The sequence below is a fragment of the Scyliorhinus torazame genome, chromosome 9 (genome assembly GCF_047496885.1).
Source record: "Scyliorhinus torazame isolate Kashiwa2021f chromosome 9, sScyTor2.1, whole genome shotgun sequence".
NCBI lineage: Eukaryota > Metazoa > Chordata > Chondrichthyes > Carcharhiniformes > Scyliorhinidae > Scyliorhinus > Scyliorhinus torazame.
In genome coordinates this window covers 51,787,658-51,805,055 of record NC_092715.1, presented here as the reverse complement: position 1 = coordinate 51,805,055, position 17,398 = coordinate 51,787,658, and positions in this window count along the sequence as shown.

Here is a 17,398-nt window from a genome sequence, read left to right as displayed (position 1 = left end):
ACAGTTATATAGAACATTGGTGAGGCCACGTTTGGAATATTGTGTCCAATTCTGGTCACCACACTACCAGAAGGACATGGAGGCTTTGGAGAGAGTGCAGAAAAGATTTACCAGGATGTTGCCTGGTATGGAGGGTATTAGCTATGAGGAGAGATTGAATAAACTGGGATTATTCTCCCTAGAAAGAAGGAAGCTGAGGGCGACCTGATAGAAGTTTATAAAATTATGAGGGTTATAGATAGGGTGAACAGTTGGAGGCTTTTTCCCAGGGCGGAAATGACAATTAAAAGGGTACAAGTTCAAGGTTAGGTGGGGGGAAGATTCAGTGGGGATATGCGGGGGAGGTTTTTTACACAGAGGGTGGTGGTGGCTGGAATGCACTGCCAAGTGTGGTGGTTAAGGCAGACCTTTAAGACACATGAACAGATGGGGTATAGAAGAAGATAGGCAGTTGGTCGGGATAGGACACGTGATTGGCGCAGGCTTGGAGGTCCGAAGGGCCTGTTCCTGTACTGTACTGTTCTTTGTTCTTTGTACTACAATATCCAGTGCTATAATATCCAAAACTACAATATCCAGTGCTGTAATATCCAGCACAACAATTACCTGTGCTATAATATCCAGCACTCCAATATCCAGCTCCATAATTTCCAGTACAACAATATGCAGTGCTATAATATTTAACACTACAATATCCAGTGCTACAATATTCAACACTACAATATCCAGTGCTACAATATTCAACACTACAATATCCAGTGCTATAATATCCAGCACCACAATATCCAGTGTTATAATATCCAGCACAATAATATGCAGTGCTATAATATCCAGCACTACAATATCTAGTGCTATAATATTCAACACTACAATATCCAGTGCTATAATATCCAGCACTAGAATATCCAGTGGTATAACATCCAGTGCTGTCATGCTCAGATCTCTAAATTTCAGTATTGATATATCTCGCACCTCAATATCCAGTACTATAATATCCAGTGCTATCATGCTCATATCTATAAATTCCAATACAGAGATATCTAGCACCTCAATATCATAGATTATCATAGAATTTACATGCAGAAGGAGGCCATTCAGCCCATCGAGTCTGCACCGGCTCTTGGAAAGAGCACCCTACCCAAGGTCAACACCGCCACCCTATCCCCATAACCCAGTAACCCCACCCAACACTAAGGGCAATTTTGGACACTAAGGGCAATTTATCATGGCCAATCCACCTAACCCGCACATCTTTGGACTGTGGGAGGAAACCGGAGCACCAGGAGGAAACCCACGCACACACGGGGAGGATGTGCAGACTCCGCACAGACAGTGACCCAAGCCAGAATCAAACCTGGGACCCTGGAGCTGTGAAGCAATTGTGCTATCCACAAGGCTACCGTGCTGTACTATAATATTCAGCACAACAATGTCTCAGTGCTATAATATCCAGTGCTATAATATCCAGTACTGCAATATCCAGTGCTATGGTACGCAGTACAATCATGCTCATATCTATATAATCCCCCAGTATTGAAATATCCAACACTACAATATCCAATGCTACAATATCCAGCACAACTTAATCCAGTGCTATAATATCCAGCACTACAATATCCAGTGCTATAATATTCAACACTACAATAGCCAGTGCTACAATATTCAACACTACAATATCCAGTGCTAAAATATTCAACACTACAATATCCAGTGCTATAATATTCAACACTACAATACCCAGTGCTATAATATCCAGCACCACAATATCCAGTGGTATAATATTCAACACTACAATATCCAATGCTATAATATCCAGCACTACAATAGCTAGTGCTATAATATTCAACACTACAATATCCAGTGCTCTAATACCCAGTACTACAATATCCAGTGCTATAATATCCAGCACTACAATATCCGGTGGTATAATATCCAGTGCTGTCATGCTCAGATCTCTCAATTCCAGTATTAATATATCTAGCACCTCAATATCCAGTACTATAATATCCAGTACTATAATATCCAGTGCTATCATGCTCATATCTATAAATTCCTGTACAGAAATATCTAGCACCTCAATATCCAGTACTATAATATCCAGCAAAACAATGTCCAGTGCTATAATATCCAGTGCTATAATATCCAGTACTACAATATCCAGTGCTATGATACGCAGTACTATCATGCTCAGATCTATATGATCCCCCAGTATTGAAATATCCAACCCTACAATATCCAGTGCGATAATACTTAGCACAGCAATATCCAATGTTATAATATTCAGCACAACAATATCCAGTGCTATAATATCCAGCACTAAAATATCCAGTGCTATCATATCCAGCACTACAATATCCAGTGCTATAATATCCAGCACTAAAATATCCAGTGCTCTAATACCCAGTACTACAATATCCAGTGCTATAATATCCAGTTTTTACCATGCTCAGATCTATATGATCCTCCAGTATTGAAATATCCAACACCACAATATCCAGTGCTTTAATACCCAGCACTACAAAATCCAGCAATATAATATCCAGTACTCCAATATCTAATGCTGTAATATCCAGTACTACAATATCCAGTGCTATAATATCCCATGTTATCATGCTCAGATCTATAAATTCCAGTACTGAAATATCCAGCGTTACAATATCCAACACTACAATGTCCAGTGCTATAATATCCAGCAATACGATATCCAGTACTATAATGTCCAGCACTACAATATCCCGCGCTATAATATCCAGCATTACAATATCCAACAATATAATACTTCAATATCCAGTGCTATAATATCCAGTGTCACCATGCTCAGATCTATAAATTCCAGTACTGAAATATCCATGTCAGAATATCCAGCACTACAATATCCAGTGATATAATATCCAGCAATACAATATCCAGTGCTATAACATCCAGCACTACAATATCCATTACTATAATATCCAGTACTACAATATTCAGCGCGATAATATCCAGCACAACAATATCCAGTGCCATAACATCCAGTACTACAATATACAGTGCTAGGGTACTCAGTACTATCATGCTCAGACCTAACTATCCTCCAGTATTGAATTATCTAGTGCCATAATGTCAAGTACTATAATATCCAGCACTAAAATGTCCAATGCCATATTAACCGGCATTATGATACCTAGCACCTTAATTCCCCATGTTAAAGTATCCAACACCATAATATTTTGTATGGCAATGGCCAGAATGAAATTTCCAGCACTGTAATATCTAGCAGTCCAATATATAGCACTCTGCTAGCCTACATGATAATATATGGCACTACAATAACAACTTCAGAATTATGATATACAGTACTGTAATATTCAACACTATGATACACAGCATTGTAATAACCAGCATTGTGATATACAGTACTGTACTAGCCATCAATTTCTTATACAACACTGTAATATTGTTGATAACTTTTGGTTGGTTCTTAATTTGGCTCTATTTAATCACGTTTGCTCAAGAGTCGCCAGGTATCTTTCGACACCGCCACAAGGTTCATAACCGAATGCTGATCAATGACTCGATACACCAGTTAGTAAGTTCAAAAGCAATGCTCATTTATTTGCACACAGTCAAATCTACTCATGCATAAACTCTACAAACTAAACTACCACTATTACTAAAGCCTATACTTAGCTTCGGGCGCCCACTCAGTCAGAGGAACAATGGCCGTTGCTCGGTTCTGAGGCTGCTGCGTTGAGCTGTTTACAGGGTAGCAACTAGGAGCATCTATCTCGTAGCTTGCGTTGACTTGGGACTTACTTGGTCTAATGCAGCTGCTAGGCAGGTCTCTCTCTTCGGTGAGAGCCAAAGCCAAAGGAGGAAGATTCTCCCTTGGGTGATACCTCTTATACTGAAAAGGGCTTTGCGCTCTTTTGGGCAGACCTTGAGCTTGGCACAACTAATTGGGTCTTTCTCAATCAGTTGTATCGATTTTCCTCCAATAGAGGGGTGGTTCCCTGATCGCTGGGCATTTCCTGGTGACTGTCAGTCTGCTTTGTCTTAGCTTCTTCTGGCGCCAGGGAGTCTGTCCTAACATTGTGTATCTAAATATTTCCCTTTTGTCCCCGGAGGTGGCTCATTAGTATGTAGATTGTTTGGTAGTTTCTGTCCTGTCTAAGCGTTTAAGGTTCTAATCAACAGACAGAGCTTGCACCTGCTTGTTTCTTAGCATTGTCCAATTTTCCCTGCATTCTTTGCGGGTGTCCATTTTGTAATCGGGACATGGCCATCCCAGATGGCCACACTCCCTCCTTGTGATCCTCAACACGAAGCATGAAGGATCACATTACTATGGCGTCTTCATCTTCTGATCCCCGGGGCACCCATGCTTAGGCTCTACACTGTCCTATCCTATGCAACACAATTTTACCTAAACCATTTTAAATACATACATTATCATAAAACTCTACTGGGTGCTATGACATTAATACATGCATTACAGAAAAATAAAGAAACTGGAACCTCTAACTATTCTCAATAAGCTATCCTCATTCAAACAATCCAAAAATACAAACAATCCAAAAATAATCTATACATCTTAAAACTGTACAAAATAGCAGCACACAAATTTCTCTGGCCTGGCAGTCAGACGCAGAGGTTTACATTTCTTTATTACATAGAATACATTCAACAAAATGGATGTTCTTTAATCCATCCCAATGGGTGGGGGGTCTGGTGAAATCCGAAAATGGGGGACCTAAATCTGTATACCGGGGTGCGAGAGCGATATGCTCTATTTTGCCATTTCCTGACTCTGCACGACACTGCAAAGTATCACCAGCACTAAGAGTGCTTCGACTACATATGAGAGTGAGTACCAGGTGAGAAACTTATCACACCAGTCGGGGTATTGCTAGCTGTCGCTGGGCTAGTTATCTCGGGGTTCCGTGTATTGCAGGGGTGAGAGTCATTTACAGTTTGTGTGGTAGGGGTCAGGGGGCTAGCGTCCACATGCAACTGAAGGGATCCCGCTAAGATCCATGTGAACATGAAGGCTGTCTTCATCTTTGTCGGACTTCTTCTTTGTCTTCCTCTGGGGTTCCTGGGTTTCTGGAGTTAAGTGAACACAAACATAATTTCTGTTATTACCTTGCTTAAGATCTTGTATGTCTGTCTGTCTGTCCTTTATTGCCAATTTCCCTTTATAATTGGTCACCGTCTGTGACTCCCTCATTTTTTAAAAAACCGAATATTTGGACTAGACATCAAAGAAAAGTATTGCCGTACTGCGAGCCATCTCGCTGTCTGTGTGATTTACCATCCCACTGTTTGAGGGTGTAAATAGCATAGGGAAGCAACCTAAGGGTTGCCAAAATCAAACAAAAGAATTTCCAACGTAACGAGCCAAAATGGGGTGCGTATGGGCCGCTGCGGTAAGAAATGGGTGGAATCCCCGGGTAGGACGGTGATCAATGCCGTATGTGCTCTACCCAAGCATAGCTGACCAGAGGGGGGGTCCTCAGGCAGGGCGGGGACCAATGCCGTTTCTCCACTGCCTGAGCAACTGGCAAGAACGGGTAAGAATGTGTTCGTCGTGGCGGGCTGCCTCTCAAATTAGGAGAGCAACTATGAGTCGGGTTCTGTCGACAGACTAGTTCCTCTGAACTATTGTCTGGGACAAACTTGCACCTTTAACAAGGTTCTGGTGACAAACTAGTTCCTCTGAACTATTGTCTGGGGACAAACTTGTTCCATTAACAGCCGGGGGGAGTTAAAGGAGGGGTGACGTGGGGCCGTGAAAAACTTTCCGAGTTTACACACAACACTTAACGATAACACTAACGAACAAACATTCCACAAACATGGTGCAGGTGCCATCAGAAAGGACACCGTATCTCTCCGTCGGTTCCTTTTTTCTCCATCATCTGGACACCTCACTGCTCAATAGCGAACAGGGTCGCAAAGGGATTTGTTTGGTAGGAGTCAGACTCTAAGTCATCATCTTCTCCTTGCTGCCAAACTCTTGTCTGTAGTACCCGTGCTGAAGCTGCTTGGGGCGAATTGGGGTCCATCTCATCATTCCAGATGAGCCTAAATGAATTGTCTCGGTGCCAGAATCGTGTGTCGAGGTTGGAGCTACTATTCTTCAATCTGTAATCGTCGGGCGGTGGGTCTGGGTCAGGGGCTTTGATATAAGTGATCTCAAATGGGTCGGTAGAATCATGCTCAGATTCGCTGGGGATGGGGCCTGGTGCAGGGGTGTAGTCGTAACGTGGTGTGCTGTGGCTATCATCATTGTGATCGCTATCACTGTCGCTGTCGCTGCTGGTTGTGGGAAGGGAGAGGCGGAGTCGTGCCTCTGGAGGCGGAGTTGAAGTCGTGTCTGAGGACGGGCAGGAGTGGTTGGGGGAGGGTAGGAATACGTCATCTGTGGGCGGGGTGTGATCGTCTGCTGCTGCAAGCAGGATGTGGTGTGTGTGGTTATTCTGTGAGCCGTAAGCCTTGAGCTGGTTTATATGAAACCACGCAGACTTACCATTGGGGATAGGTTATTTTGTATACTGAGGGGCTGACTTTATCCGAAATGGAGTACGGTCCGGAAAGTTTGGGGGAAAGGAATGAACTGGGGTTGTAAAGGGAAAGCATAACTTGTTCCCCTACTGTAAACTCAGTGGCGTGTACTGTTTTGTTGAAACAGGCCTTACTCTGTTTCTTCCTGGTTCCAAGTCTCACTGCTGCGGCGAGTTGGGCTGCCTTTATGATCTGTACTAGTTGTGTAACCGCGTTTTCATGCGTGAGGGCTATAATTGCGGGGCTGGCCAAATCCAGTCCAAGTAAATACTCAGTGCCTTTCACGGGGCATCCGGTCATGAGGGTGTCGGGGGTGTAACCAGTGGATGTAGATACCGTGTTTCTTAAAAACTTTAAAGCAAATGGGAGTACTGAATCCCAGGTGCTATTATTCTGCTGTACCATTTTCCTGAGGGTGGCTTTCAATGTCCTATTCATTCGTTCTACAATACCACTTGACTGGGGGTGGTATGCGATATGGAACTTTTGTCTAATGCCGAAAATCGTGAGGATGTTTTTCATTACACGTCCGGTGAAATGGGAGCCTTGGTCAGACTCTACACAGCGTGGGAGGCCCCATCTTGTAAAGATGTGGTGTGTTAATATTTTAGCCATCGTCTTGGCCGTATTAGTTCGCGATGGAAATGCTTCCACCCATTTTGTGAATGTGTCTATGACCACAAATACATACATGTGACCATTTCTGCACGGGGATAGGGGTCCTGTATAATCTATCTGGAGATTTGTCCAGGGTCCATTAACGGGGCGGGTATAGCTATTGAGCCATTTTCTCATATCTGTCCGGATTGTTCTGGGCACAGATTAAGCAATTCTCTACATAGTGTGTAACATCGATTTTTAAATCAGGCCACCAGCAAAGCGGTCTGAGGTGGGCTAGGGTGGGTTCAGTTCCTTGGTATCCATGATTGTCATGGAACTGACAAATGATCTGGTTCCAGTCCTGGCTGGGAACTATATAAAGGCCATCCTTTAAAATCACACCGTCGTGTGTGGTGATTGCGTTTTTAAACTTATCGTTCGGGGCTGGGAAGGTTCCCTTTAAAACTTCCCTGAGTTTCTCGTCCTCTTTCTGGGCCTTCGCTAAATCCTGAATGTTGGTCTGTGAGACCTGAACTGCGTGTACTGGGGTGCTTTCAGGGGGGTTCCAAAAATAACCAGGCCTGGAGCCTGCCTTCGCTAGGGCGTCTGCTTTAACGTTACCAGGGGGGGAAGAGCGGTGATGACTGTGAACCTTAATTATGCCGTATTTCCTATCCTTCGTTGTCTCTAAGATATGGCGGAGTAATGGGGCTGAGGGTAGGGGTTTACCGTCCGCAGAAACAAATCCTCTTGTTTCTCAGAGTGGTAGGAACTCTGTCAAACTATTACAGACATACAAGCTGTCTGAGTAGATGTCTGCTGGGGTCGGGAACGAGTCTGGGTGGTCTACAATATACGCAATTGCTGCCAGCTCTGCTGCCTGCGAGCCTAAGTCTCCTGGCAACTTTAAGGAAATTTCATCTAGGGCGCGTCCCGCGCGACCTCTACATATATACTGCAACCGGTAATTCTCTCTCCATTTAACACTGTGGATGAGCCATCCACATATATCTTCAGGGGTGCGCACGTGTCTGTGGGCTGGGGTCTCTGGGGTGTACTACCTGTTTTCCTGGGGGGTGTTTTGGGAATAAATGAGCCTGTGTTCTGTTTCGTGGTGATGATCTCACATTCGTGAGGGGTGCCTGCATACTGTAAATTATCGGCAAGGAAGGTGTGGGTTTTGGTTCACTTTACTGTGATGTCCCGTCCCTGTATAAGAAGGGTCCAACGGGCTGTGCGGATTTGGCTGACTGTGCCATCTTTAAGTCGGCCGTCTAACAATAGCTGTGTCGGTGTGTGTTCTGTGAGGATGGTGATGGGGTTGAGTCCGGTAATGTAGGCGAAGTATTGTACTGCCCAAAAAACTGCGAGCCGGTGCCTTTCACAGGCAGAAAATCCTTGCTCCACAGGGTCTAACATGCGTGAGGCATATGCTACGGGGCGTAACTGGTCGTGGCGTTCCTGGAGGAGCACGGCCAAAAGGGTTCGTCGGTGCTTGCTACCTCGATAGCGTACGGGGAATGTGGATCTGGGACCGGTAATGTGGGGGCTGTGCTGAGTGCTCTTTTTAAAGTGTCCACGGCATCTGTATGCTGTGGAAGCCAATCCCAAAGTGTCTGCTTCTTGAGAAGTTCGGAAAGGGGCGCTGCTTTAGTGGCGAAACTGTCAATATGGTTTCGGCAGTAGCCAACCAGTCCGAAAAATGACCGGAGGGCTGAGACATTGTGGGGAAGGGGCAATTTGTCAATCGAGTCAATTCTCTTGTGCTCGATCTCGCGTTTACCATGAGTGATCACTGTTCCCAAGTAAATCACTTTCTCTTTCAAAATCTGGGCCTTCTTGGGGTTGACTTTACAACCAATTTCTTTTAGGAGTGCTGGGAGTTCAGCGAGAAGCAAAATGTGCTCTCCCTTTGTGTCTGTCTGTAGTAACAAGTCGTCTACATACTGGACCAGACAATCGGGGCGGGAAAATTTTGCTAAACCATTTGCCAACTGTCGGTGGAAAATAGAGGGGGAGTTGTGGAAGGCACGTCCACGTGTACTGTTGCCCTTGGAATGTAAAGGTGAAGTTGTATTGGCACGTTTTAGCCAATGGAATGGAGCAGAAGCCGTTACTAATGTCCAAAACCAAAAAAAGATTTGACTGGATCCGTACTGCTTCTGGGGTTTAGGGTCGGGACCTGTAACATTCACAAATCCAGCCAATCTGCCACAGTCGTGCTTGTGCTGTGCAAATGCTGCTTTATGTTCCTGCAGGACTGCCCTAACCTGTTTGCCGGCACTAATGGCTCGAGGGTCGAACCAGAAGTCTCCTACTGAGCTAATCCTATTTACGTATTCTCCTACTGTGAGCGTGGCGGGGGCTCATGCTGCCTTTGCCATTTTCCATACACACTTGTTAACTGGATCAAAAGAGAAGTTATGGGAGCTCATGAAATCGATCCCAAGGATATGTTCTGCTGTCTGGGGCAGATCAACTAAAACTACGGGGTGCTTGGTTGCGATGTTCCCTATCTGTATTGCTACAGGGGCTGTGATGTGTCCCTGTTGCAAATGGCCTGTAAAGCCGCTGAGTGTAATGGTGTCTGTTGTGGGCCACGTGTCTCGCTGGAACATCGTGGAGGAATTGAGTGTGGTGCGGGACCCTCCTGTGTCCCAAAGAAATTCCACGGGTTGTCCCCGGACTTTGCCTGCTACTACCGGTCTACCGGACTTGACCCAAAGGGTGTCGCAGACCCAAGTTGGGGAGCCCGAACACCGTCAGTCGGTGTCGTTCATGTCTGTACTCTCTGAACGGGCGCTAACGCTATGGATCGGCTTTGCCCTATTCTTGTTTAGGGTGCCTGTCTGTTGGTTTCTCTGCTGCTTCTGGGGCGCGTTGCACTCTCGTGCAAAGTGTCCTAGCTGTCCACAATTATAACATTCTTGAGGTTTTGGCTGGGGTTGGCTGTTCCTGCCCTCATTTACCCATGCGGGGTTCTGGTGTGCCTTAACTGGGTTCATTTCTACCTGCTCTTCATCGGGTGTTATAAATGCGGTTTTGCCTGCAATTGATTGTTCCCAAGTGCGGGGCAATCTCTTCAAAACCCATTTTTCATTGTGGGCTTCATCTGAGGGGTCATAATTTGCGCAAGCTTTTCGTCCTGCTTCTGTGGCATGGGAGACTAGAATTCGGGTCCATTTGGCCGTATTATCTGGAGACAAATGGGCACGGGCTAACTCTCCGAAAACTGCGGTGAAGTGAATCCACAAATGTCCAGCAAACGCTGTGGGGTGCTCTGTCTTCTTTTGCCTACACTTATTTAGGCCTTCTATGGGGTCTCCTCTGTTAAAGCCAATCACATCAAGGACCGCTGTATGCGTCTCTTGGAGTGTGCCTCCTCCTACATTCTGTGGGTCGGGAAGGGCTGCTACGACTGAAGGGTCGAGGCTTAAAACTGTGAGCTTCACTTGCTCCTTTTCGACCAGACCAAACATGGTTGCCTGTTGTCTGACTTTCGCGAAAAATTGGTGGGGGTCTGAAGTGGGAAGGAACGGTGTAATTTTTCCACCGCGCCCCGTAATTGGGTCACGGTTAACGGGGTTGTGTAAAGGAAATCTGCTTCTCCTTCTCCTGCGGCCCTGCGGTGTGTGGTCACAGGATTCATGGGGGCGTGTTCTGCCTGTTCGGTTGGGGGTTGGGGCGCTTTCCTTTTCTGGGTTTTTTCCTGCGTACATGTCCCATGTACGTATCTATGGGCAGTCTCGTTCAATTCCTGTCAATCGGGGCCGTTTTCTTGATCTAATTGGGGTCCGAATGTACTCTGAATTCCAGTTTGCACGGACAGCAGAGATGCAATTCTGCAATTTGCTTCCAGCACTTTGCGTGGTCTACTGAGCTCTGCCTTTGTTCCGTCATGGAAGTATGGAGTCCTCATAGGGCTGCTTTTAAATCGTTGCACTGTTTCTGCAATTTCTCAACTTGCTGTTCTGTTTCTTGTCTTACCAAGACTGCACGTTGCGTGTCCTGGTAGGCCTTATCGTATTGTGTCTGAAAGCTGTTCAAATGCGCGAGACAAGACTGATGTGCCCTCTTGGCATCATCCACCTCCCTGTCCCTTGCTGCTAACTGCTTTTTTAAATCTCGATTCTCCTTCTCTACCTCACTCACGTCTACCTCACTGGTTCTGTCTCTCTCCTCTATCTCTCTACGGAGCATCTAATGACCGCCTCGCAATTGTGCCAAACAGGACACGATTGCCATCAGCTTGCGAGCTTTTCCCAAGCTCTTCTTGTGGATCTCTGACAGGTTCTCCCACCAAGTATGTCCTATACTCCCGGGTCCTGTTTCCTCTTTATCATAGAATTCACTCCAAAGGGGCCGTCCTTTACCTTTGAGATATTTTCTGATCACTTCTTCCCAAACGGGACACTGTCCTACTCTACTGGTCGCTGCAACTTCGAATTCCTGGGGGTTCAAAAGGCGTTCCATTGCCTTCATTGCGATTTTCTCTATTAGGATCTCTACTGAATTTGGAACAGGGGGTGATAAAGCGGTGAAGTAAACACGGATACGGCTTACGCTAATTTCAAGCCCACAAAACTCCCGAAAGGTTTTCGCAACAACATCTCTCAGGTTTACCTTATATCCCTGTTAGTACGCATGCATTAACACACTTCCGAATCTCAGAGGCTTGATCAGTACTGTTTTGACGCTTGTGGTTTTTCTGTTCCAAATTGGATTCTCAATTCAAATTTTGGGTTCTCTCGGAGTGGTTAGGCCACTTCTAAGTCGAGTCCCGTCATTTGTCACCAGTAAATGTTGCTAAATTCTTTGGTTGGTTCTTAATTTGGCTCTATTTAATCACGTTTGCTCAAGAGTCGCCAGGTATCTTTCGACAACGCCACAAGGTTCAGAACTGAATACTGATCAATGACACGATACACCAGTTAGTGAGTTCAAAAGAATACTCATTTATTTACACACAGTCAAATCTACTCATGCATAAACTCTACAAACTAAACTACCACTATTACTAAAGCCTATACTTAGCTTCGGGCGCCCACTCAGTCAGAGGAACAATGGCCATTGCTCGGTTCTGAGGCTGCTGGGTTGAGCTGTTTACAGGGTAGAAACTAGGAGCGTCTATCTCGTAGTGTGCGTTGACTTGGGACTTACTTGGTCTGATGCAGCTGCTAGGCAGGTCTCTCTCGTCAGTGAGAGCCAAAGCCAAAGGAGGAAGATTCTCCCTTGGGCGATACCTCTTATACTGAAAAGGGCTTTGCGCTCTTTTGGGCGGGCCTTGAACTTGGCCTCAACTAATTGGATCTGTCTCAATCAGTTGTATCGATTTTCCTCCAATAGAGGGGTGGATCCCTGATCGCTGGGCATTTCCTGGTGACTGTCAGTCTGCTTTGTCTTAGCTTCTTCTGGCGCCGGGGAGTCTGTCCTAACATTGTGTATCTAAATGTTTCCCTTTTGTCCCCGGAGATGGCTCATTAGTATGTAGATCGTTTGGTAGTTTCTGTCCTGTTTGAGCGTTTAAGGTTCTAATCAACAGACAGAGCTTGCACCTGCTTGTTTCTTAGCATTGTCCAATTTTCCCTGCATTCTTTGCGGGTGTCCATTTTGTAATCGGGACATGGCCATCCCAGATGGCTACAATATCCAGCAATACGATACACAGCACTGTAATATCCAGCACTATGATATACAGCATGGTAATATCCAGTGATAGGATGTACAGCTTTGTAATAACTAGTACAATGTTATACCGCGCTCTGTTATACAGCACTGTAATATACAGCATTATGATATATAGTGCTATGTTATACATCACTGTAGTGTCTAGCACTATGATATACAGTATTGTAATATCCAGCATTATGATATACATCACTGTGATATCCAGCATGTTAATATACAGCACTGTAATACCAAGCACTTTGAAATAAAGCACTGTAATATGCAGAACTAGGATATACTGCACTGTAACATCCAGCACCATGATGTACAGCACTGTAATATCCAGTAATATGACACACAGCACTGTAATTTCCAACACAATTATATACAGCATGGTACTATCCTGCGCTAAGATGTACAGCACTGTAATATGCAGAGTGATTATATACAGCATGATACTATCCTACGCTAAGATATATAGCACTTTAATGACCAGCAATATTACATACAGTACTCTAATGTCCAGCACAATGGTATATAGTACTCTATAGCACTATGATACACACATCATCATATACAGTGCTAAGAGGTACAAAACTGTAATATCCAACACCATGATACATATCACTGTAATGTTGAGCTACATAATGAACAGCACTGTAATATGCAGAATTATGGTATATGATATATAATATCCAGCATTATAATATACAGCAGTGTAATGTCCAGCACTGTGATATACAGCACTGTAATATCCAGCTTTATAATACACAGCACTGTAATATCCAGCATCATGATATATGCATCTGTGATATCCAGCATTATAATATACAGTATTGTAATATGCAACACTGCAATATCCAGCATTATATTGCACAGCACTGTAATATCCAGCAATATGATATATGGATCTACAATATCCAGCATTATAATATGCAGCACTGTAATATCCAGCACGATGATACACAGCACTGTCATATGTAGCATTATAATGCACTGCACTGTAATATCCAGCACTGTGAAATACAGCACTTTAATATCCAATGTTATAATATACAGCAGTGTAATATCCAGCATTATGATAAACAGTGCTGTAATATCTAGTATGATTATATGCAGCATTGTAATATCCAGCAATATAATATGCAGCACTGTCATTTCCAACATTATGATACACAGAACTGTGATAACCAGCACTATAATACTCTAATATCCATATTTTTACAGACAATATTGTAATATTCAGCAGTGATATGTAGCAATTTAATATCCAGTGCTATGATGCACAGTACTGTAATATCCAGTAGTACGATATACAACACTGTAATATCCAGCACTGTAATATCCAGCTTTTCAATATGCTGTAGGATAATTTCTAACTCTGCAAGATTCAATTTTGTGAGGCCTCACATTGAAGTCTTCAGCAGTATAAGATTTAACACAGCTATATCTAACACTGTGATATTCTTCATTGTAACATCAAACCCTGTATGATTCAGCTTTGCTTTGTCCAGCAGTCTTAGATTTGGCATTACAGTATCCAGCACAGAAACATCCATCGGTGCATTATCTAACACTATTATCCAGCAGTTTAATGCTCACCACTGTTATATACAGCGGCGTTACTATGTAGTACTTGTATATCCAACATAATGTCTTGCTCATACCATTTGATATTGCAATGTTTAGCACTGTAATATCCTGCACCATAGCATACAGGGACTGGTTTAGCACACTGGCTAAATTGCTGGCTTTTAAAACATACCAAGCAGGCCAGCAGCACGGTTCAATTCCCGTACCAGCCTGCCCGAACAGGTGCCAGAATGTGGCGACTAGGTGCTTTTCACAGTACCTTCATTGAAGCCTACTTGTGACAATAAGCGATTTTCATTTCATTTTTAGACAGCATTTTTTAATCTGACACCATAATATTGAGCATTGTACTGTACTGATACCCAATGTTGTAATATCCGGTAGTGTGATACCCAGTGTTGTAACATCTTATGTAGTTACATTGTATATGTTGTGTTGCCCTATGTGTTTTCTTTTATTCCCTTTTCTTCTCATGTACTTAATGATCTGTTGAGCTGCTCGCAGAAAAATACTTTTCACTGTACCTCGGTACACGTGACAATAAACAAATCCAATCCAATCCAATCCAATCCAGCATTGTGATATCCTGCATTGTACTGTGATACCCAGCATTGTAATACACAGCCTTGCGACATCCAGCAACATAATATCTGGTACTGTAATACCCAGCCTTGTGATATCCAGCAATGTAATATCTGGTACTGTGATACCCAGCATTGTAATATCTAGCATTGTGTTAATAATAATCTTTATAGTCACAAGTAAGCTTACGTTGCAATGAAGTTACTGTGGAAAACCCCTAGTCGCCACATTCTGGCACCTGTTCGGGTACATGGAGGGATAATTCAGAATGTCCAAATTACCAAACAGCATGTCTTCCGGGACTTGTGGGAGTAAACCGGAGTACCTGGAGGAAACCCACGCAGACACGAGGAGAACATGCAGACTCTGCACACACAGTGACCCAAGCCGGGAATCAAACCTGAGACCCTGGCGCTCTGAAGCAACAATGCTAACCACTGTGCTATTGTGCAGCCCATCCTGCACTGTACTGTGATACCCAGCCTTGAGATAGCCAGCAATGTAATATCTAGTACTGTGATACACAGCATTACAATACCCAGCCTTGTGATATCCAGCAATGTAATGTCCGATACTGTGATACCCAGCATTGTAATGTCCAGCATTGTGATACCCTGCACTGTACTGTGATACCCAGCCTTTTAATATCTAGCATTATGACACCCTGCACTGTATTGTGATACCCAGTGTTGTAATACCTAGCATTGTGATATCCTGCACTGTATTATGACACCCTGTGTTATAATATCCAGCATTGTGATATCCCGCACTGTGATACCCATCATTGTAATATCCAGCAATGTAATAATATATGGTATTGTGATACCCAGTGCTGTCATGTCCAGCATTGTGATATCCTGCACTGTACTGTGATACCAAGTGTTGTAATGTCCAGCATTGTGATATCCTGCACTGTATTATGATACCCTGTGTTGTAATATCCAGCATTGCCATATCCTGCACTGTACTGTGTTACCCAATGTTGTAATGTCCAGCACTGTGATATCCTGCATTGTACTGATACCTAGCATTGTAATATCCAGAATTGTGATATCCTGCACTGTACTGGGAAACCAAGTGTTGTAATGTCCAGCATTGTGATATCCTGCACTGTATTATGATACCCTGTGTTGTAATATCCAGCAATGTAATAATATCCGGTACTGTGCCGTTAATATCCAGCGTTGTGAGTTCGGCACTGTAATAATATCCGGTACTGTGCAGGTAATATCCAGCGTTGTGATTTTCGGCACTATATATCCAGCACTGTGATATCCAATATTATATCCATGAGTTAAATTTTTGGCGATGTGATGTATGACACCATAACATCGCCGAACTGTGAGATACAGCACAATAATGTTCAGCACTTTTAAAATTTGTGAAATCCAATTCCCATCGGTTCCGTTCGGTTTTCCATCAAATGGGGTGAAAACACCGTTCGTGATAAATTAGAATTCTGTGGCAGCAAATTAAAAAATCGCAACCTCCAACAAAACTCAAAGCAAACGATTTTGTTTCCCTCGCCCTGCCAGTGCTCCCTACAAGTGCCCTGAGTGGCAATGATGAAATAGAGCTGGAGTGTAAAATTCCCCACGTTAACCGCCCCCGGGTAGAGATTGTTTTGAGCACTGCATCCTTCTCATTAACCCTGGGATACCGCAGAGTGTACCTGGCCGCATCTTCCCTGCCTGGGACTAACGCTGCTGTTTTATATTGTTTTCCGTTTCCTACATTTGTTTTGTTTCATCATAAGTGGGAGTGTATCTGCCACATTGAATAACATTGACAGCATCTTTCACACCTGGCCGGCGGTTAGTGAGGTGGTGCGTGATCGCCAAACACCCCTCGACACAGTTCACAGAATTTACAGAACAGTACAAGTAGTACAGTTGTGTTATACCCTGCCGATGTATCCAAGGTTGAAATGTATTTGTTTTGTGTGTGTTTGTTAAAATATTGTCCCCCTCATTTCTCATGACTTGTCATAAAGTTTCGTCGGCCCGCACAACTGGGGGAAAGCAGCCCCTGTTTAAAATCAGGCGAGTGTCTGGGCGCGCTCGCTTCTGATTCCTGAGGCTGAACATCGAAATGTGGAGAGGTCACTTTCCCTTGGTTGTTTTTTATTTGGTGGGTTTTACCATCAGTTTGCATTTATCTTTTGTTATCAGGGGTGCTGCGGGAAATAAACAAAAGGAGAGCTGGCTCTCGTCTGGGGGTCACATTTTCCTTATTTTTCATTACCTTTTTTTGTGTCCGTTTTTTTTTGTGGGGGGGATCTGTGTCCCTCAAGGAGTGAGTGGGACGGCCACTCCTCAGCTGGGCAGGAGCGCCGACGACAACGTGGTCCCTTTTTAACCTGGCGGCGGGGCATTGACAAGAGGAGAGTGAGTGTGTCAGTGAGCAATGT